Source organism: Cherax quadricarinatus, chromosome 50, assembly GCF_038502225.1.
Source record: "Cherax quadricarinatus isolate ZL_2023a chromosome 50, ASM3850222v1, whole genome shotgun sequence".
NCBI lineage: Eukaryota > Metazoa > Arthropoda > Malacostraca > Decapoda > Parastacidae > Cherax > Cherax quadricarinatus.
In genome coordinates, this window is record NC_091341.1 from 27,574,400 (window position 1) to 27,581,050 (window position 6,651).

At 37.3% G+C, this 6,651-nt stretch overlaps 1 long non-coding RNA gene across 1 annotated transcript in view; it reads left to right on the forward strand.

Annotated features, from left to right (window-relative positions):
- The window catches only part of LOC138854150 (uncharacterized), a 42,938-nt gene extending 41,398 nt beyond the window's left edge, over window positions 1-1,540 (forward strand). The window contains exon 4 of the long non-coding RNA XR_011393373.1: window positions 1,441-1,540. This is a non-coding gene — a long non-coding RNA (uncharacterized lncRNA). The remainder of the gene's footprint in view (window positions 1-1,440) is intronic.
- Window positions 1,541-6,651: the final 5,111 nt, after the last annotated feature.

Below are 6,651 nucleotides of genomic sequence, written 5' to 3' on the forward strand. Positions count from 1 at the left end.
AGATATATATAGATATATATATAGATATATATAGATATATATAGATTATATATATATATATATATATCCGTATATATATATATATAGAAATATATAGATATAGGTAGATATATATATAGGTAGATACATAGATGTATGTAGATATAGATATATATAGATATGTAGAGAGATATATATATATATATATATATATATATATTTATATATATATATATATATATAGATATATATATATATATAGATATATATATATATATATATATAGATATATATATATATATATATATAGATATATATATAGATAGATAGATAGATAGATATATAGATATATAGATATATAGATATATGTAGATATATGTAGAGAGAGAGATATATATATATACATTATATATATATACCTTGGTCTTGGTGTTAAGTGACGTACAGTTTGGTGGTAAATACACTGGGGCGGGAACTCTTAAATTTGTGTGGTTCTGGACCATCAGTGTCCAGAAAATCTGTTGTACCTGTACTGTAATATTTATTAATATAAAACTACCTAGTTTTGACCTTTGTTTCCAGATAAATAAAACCTTTACAACTTCTAAAAAATGTAGTACAGTGGACCCCCGGTTAACGAACTTTTTTCATTCCAGTAGTATAATCAGGTGCCAGTACTGACCGAATTTTTTCCCATAAGGAATATTGTGAAGTAGATTAATCCATTTCAGACCCCCAAACATACACGTACAAACGCACTTACATAAATACACTTACATAATTGGTCGCATTTGGAGGTGATCGTTAAGCGGGGGTCCACTGTATTTTGATGTATAAAAAGCCAGCATAAAATGTATTACAAGTAGACTAATGTTTATTTAACTGTTTGTTTTACCCTTGCATTGGTGAGGGGTTCATGACCTTTGGGATTTGTGCTTCACTTCCTTGAATAGTCTGAATGACTTTAATTTCCCCAGGCTCTATATAACTGTGTAAAGGTTTAGTGTTCAACTAATTTTTTTTTCTGATAGTGCTGTATAACCCTAAAACCAATATTTTATAAATGTTCGTGAAATTTCCATTGTTTTAAATGCCACATCTGGGTAAGATGGCAAGATTGTTTATGCTGTCTAATCAGATTTGGTAGAGTATCACCTGGCTAATCCCTGGAAGAACTGTCTTTGTTCCATACCTGGTTACAATAAGCTCTGAGAATCTTTTAGTATCAATTTATAAAGTGAATTTTTAAAATGGGTTGAATAGAATTAAAGTTGGTTTACCTTCTGTAAGTTCAGATGAAAAAAGAATTTTAGCCTTTGCCTATAAATGGAATTAGTTTGTCCCTCACCTCTTTAGTCGGAATATAAATTTTTGTAAACTAGGGATAGTTTAATCCCCTTGGACGGCAGACTTGTGGATAGTGCTATGCAGGTACTTCAGTTTTATTTTTTATTTTTTCAGGTGGATGGCAGTAGACAAACGAGCAAGCTGAGAAAGTTTGGAAAATTGCTACAATAAAATAATTGACTTGGAAATCCTGAAACATCCTTCAAAGGTAAGGAATTGTAAATTCTGGAGGTATATATATTTTTGTTTTCAGGACTGAAAGTACAGTAGACCATCGTTCAACACAGTAGTTACATTCCTGAAAATGCTGTTAGTCAGAACCGTGTTAGACAAACTGAAGAACTTGGGAAAAATAGGGTTGCATTCCTGGGAGGCCCCAAAAAGTCTTAACAATTTTTTTTTTTTCTTTAGCCCTCCAGATCTTACAAAATAGTGAATTGTAGAGGTTTTGGTACTGAAGCCACCATATGGTTGTATTGGAGTGTACATAAATTGTGTAATGGATCTCTGGGTTCTTTACCCTGCAGTACATTATACACCTGATGGTAAGGCATCAGCTGATCTAGACAGTTTCAAAGCACTGCTTTAAATTTGTTATTGCATAATTATATTATTACTATCAATAAATAATATCTACCTATCATATTTATTCCAGAATATTAGGTATAACATAAATAGCTTAGAAGCATGAAGATGCCTAAATTTAAAAAAATCTCGATATTATAGAGGTATTGAGGGTCGGAGGGCAGGGAAGGATAAAAAAGTGATTGCGACCATTACAGAAAACATTAGCGCTATGTGCTAAACATACACTCTTTTTCAGTCAGTGTTTTTCTCACTTTCATTGTACGAAATGATGCTCCATTAGGCCATAGGTCCTCACTATATCCACCACACACGAGCCACTCTTAAGCTTATCTAATATCTTGATTTTCTTCACAATTCCTAGACTTGAAAGTTTAAAATTTTCTTGTCACTTGCAGGTACACTGGTATGCTTACTGGGTGTCATGATTGCTTGGCATATTTAACAAATGGCAATGAAAATAAGGAAATATGTATACAAATAAACACAGCGAGCTTTCCAAGCATCGCTGTTGGCTCAGTGGTGTAACCCACAGACCATTCTGCTCGGCAGGTGGGCAACTACACGCTCAAAAATTTTTCCCCCTCCCACAGCCATGTTAATTAAACTAATTTCACGAAGTGTTAAAAAAAAGTGCCACAATTCTTCAGTCGTGCTATAAGCAAAACATGCAAGACAAAACAGTGTTAAATGACTGTCTACTGTAGCTAGAAAATGAGCTCATAGTAGCAGAAATGGTTGATTTTTTTGCAGATACGTATTTCAAAAGTAGTCATTGGTAACCCCTTGACTGTCGCAACCCCAATCCTGAGGCGTCTCCTGGTGTTGCAAAATTTAAAAAAAAAAAAAAAAAAAAAAAATTCTTATGAAATGATAGAGAATCTTTTCTCGATCGTAATGACGCCAAAAAAAAAAATTGATGGAAGACTGACGGAATTATGCTCTCGCGAAGTTAGCGACCTCGGTGATATTTACAAATTGGCAATTTCGCCCACTTCAAGCCCTATTTTTGGCTAATTCCGTTGTTCCAGTCTACCAAACTCATAGCTATTTCTTTAGAACTCCATATTTTTCTATCGATTGAGTACAAGAAACTGCCCATTTACTTATTTCAACTACCTAATAATGTGGTCAGAAATTTGCAGTTTGGCAAATTTCACGAAAATTAAAAAATATGACAATTTCAAAATAAGGTCCAGAATGAACAATGCAGACATTCCTGGCTCTAAAATAACATTTTCTTTGTTCATCAGTCATGTCTCCAGTCCCCTCTGATATTCTTGCTTTCTATTTTGAATTTTTATTCAAACAAAAAAAAATACTTACTATTATGCAGACTACTGTAATAATTGTATAAATAACATCAACCCATTCATGACTGCATATTAGAATGGCTAGTTGGACATTTATTGGACAATGGCATCATTTGTTTACTTTTGAACATTGGCAAAAATCAAACATTTCCCCTACTTTGAGCTCCATTTCTACGTTCTTTTTATAGTAAAATCAATCAAAATCACCTATTTCTATAATGTTTTCCATTCTATCAAATGAGACCAAGAAAACGAGAATACAACCATAAATACTATACGAAAATAGACCACAAAGTCGGCATTTTAATTAAAAAAAATGGTTGGAGTTTTTTTTTCTCATTATGCACTGCGTGCTCCAGGATTTTTTTATGGTGCACACTGACCACACAGACCCATTCTCTCACATGTGGGCCTACCAGCTTTCTCCTGCTTGATTTGAAGCCGCTAGAATTTGAGCATACGTCAAACACGGTACCTCGTAAGACGTATATATACGGCCGCGACAGCCAAAGGGTTGAATAACTAACAGCTCCCACTTTGCATTAGATTCTTTTAATGTCATAACAGCCCCAACACCCTAGTACTGTATTTACTTTTTTACAACCTTGACGGTCTGGAGTTTCGAGACTGACCGCGGGTTTAAATCCTGCCCGTGGTATGGTTGATTTGCAATAGTGTCATTACTATTTCGTGGGTCTGCAAATGTTAACCGTGACATCACACATCTAAGGCCTGCTCTTGCTGGACAATATCTCTCTCCTACTTAACCCTAGCTGGAGCCTTGCTATCATAAAAACTCAACTGCTTTAGTAATTTACCACCTATACCCTATGGAGGGAGAGAGTGAGTACGGAGGTGGTGAATGTATTCAGATATTTGGGAGTGGACGTGTCAGCGGATGGGTCTATGAAAGATGAGGTGAATCATAGAATTGATGAGGGGAAAAGGGTGAGTGGTGCACTTAGGAGTCTGTGGAGACAAAGAACTTTGTCCTTGGAGGCAAAGAGGGGAATGTATGAGAGTATAATTTTACCAATGCTGTTATATGGGTGTGAAGCATGGGTGATGAATGTTGCAGCAAGGAGAAGGCTGGAGGCAGTGGAGATGTCATGTCTGAGGGCAATGTGTGGTGTGAATATAATGCAGAGAATTCGTAGTTTGGAAGTTAGGAGGAGGTGCAGGATTACCAAAACTGTTGTCCAGAGGGCTGAGGAAGGGTTGTTGAGGTGGTTCGGACATGTAGAGAGAATGGAGCGAAACAGAATGACTTCAAGAGTGTATCAGTCTGTAGTGGAAGGAAAGCGGGGTAGGGGTTGGCCTAGAAAAGGTTGGAGGGAGGGGGTAAAGGACGTTTTGTGTGCGAGGGGCTTGGACTTCCAACAGGCATATGCGAGCGTGTTTGATAGTGAATGGAGACAAATGGTTTTTAATACTTGATGTGCTGTTGGAGTGTGAGCAAAGTAACATTTATGAAGGGATTCAGGGAAACCGGCAGGCCGGACTTGAGTCCTGGAGATGGGAAGTACAGCGCCTGCACTCGGAAGGAGGGGTGTTAATGTTGCAGTTTAAAAACTGTAGTGTAAAGCACCCTTCTGGCAAGACAGTGATGGAGTGAATGATGGTGAAAGTTTTTCTTTTTCGGGCCACCCTGCCTTGGTGGGAATCGGCCAGTGTGTTAATAATAATAAAAAAAAAAAAAACTCATCTGCCACATTGCTTCCCTATCCACTACCATGTACCTACTATAACAGTATTTAATAGTTTAGACAGCATTAGTAGGTATTGGATGGTTTACAAATATCATTAGAATTGCAGATGAGCTTGGGAAAACATACTTAATGGAATGAAAGAATAAGTTAGGAATTTAAAGTAATTAAAGGTAAAGATGTAATTGAAAAAAAAATTGATCTGTTTCAGATAATTTTAACCATTTTTATTGGTGATTTGCACCCCTGATCCAGGTGAGAATTGCATTATTATTGGCAAACTGGCGTTTGTGGTATTTCTGAGTGCATATATAAAAGAGGCTAGTAACCCCTTTTCCTGTGAGAGATTGCTGGTATATTGAAGTGTATGCTAATTGAGCTGCATTAGTTTTGTTGTAAATATAAATAAATATTTAAAATGAATATTGATTTTTCTATAATTGCCTTGAAAGAATATATTTAAAATTTCTATATGGGGTATTTTGAAAAGTTGCCTAATGTTTACCTAAAAGATTAGTTTTGAGTACTTTGAAGGAAAAGTTCCCTTCATTTAATAAAGACCTTCCTTGGGGAGGTTGATGAGGAATGCCTAATAAATTACATTCCTTAAAGAAAAGGGGGGAGGGGTGGGGGGGAAAGGCAGTGCAAATGTTTAAAATTAATTTATTGGCCCTTTGGATCAACCCAATTACATACTTTGACTAGACGTTCTCTTGTCTCTGATCATCCATGGTATATACATTGCTCGCGTGTCCCAGAACGTGATACGGTCAGGTTTCTCGGCCTTCTGTTTGACTGTCGGTTATCCTGGAAACCTCTCATAGCCTCAGAAGGCAACTGAACCTCCTTAACCCTTTGACTGTTTCGGTTGTATATGTACGTCTTTTGTGCCAGCCAATGTGTTTGACATGTATATACTCAAAAATTCTAGCAGCTTCAAATCAAGCAGGAGAAAGCTGGTAGGCCCCCACGAGAGAGAATGGGTCAGTGTGTGCAGTATAAAAAAAAATCACAGCATCGTGGTGGAGGATGATCTGCAGCAAAGGCAAGAAGACTGGCAGTTATATAGGAGTTAGTGGATTCTCCACCACGATGCTGTTATTGCGACCCCTGAATGGGTCACAATGTATATAATTATTACCTGTCTAACAATCGTTTCCTTGCCGGCTTCTATGTTGTTGGGCAGCAGCAGTCCAGAGTCAGGTGATCGGGGGGGGGGGGGGGTTATCACACCTCACCTGGAGTAGTTAGTCTGTATGGGTTTCTCAGTCTTGTCGGTTGGACGTTCTCCTAACAAGACGTCCCACACTCCTCTCCCTTGTGGGCCCTTGTTGGAGGATCGTCTGTCTTTTTCTTGTTGGGTCTGTGGAACTCTGTTCACGGAACATTGCCTGGACTTAGTGATTTTCGACGTACTGAGGTTGTCCCGTACACTCTGAGCAACTCGGGTCCTGAGCTGTAGCTTCTGATCTAATTTGTGCTGGTATGTGTACTGTCACAGGCGGGGATATTCTTATGCTGAACTTAGATTCAGTAGTATGGGAGTTTTGTGACTTGTGGAGGATCTGCAGATGGTCCCTACTTGGTGTCTTTATATGATCTTGTTCGTGATACTATGTCGCTGTTGCTTGCTATATTGCTGTTCGGCTTATCAGTCGTTTCATTGTTCAAGCAAGCTGTTCTGATTGCCAGGTTGGTCAAGAAGTTAGTGAGGGCTTTTA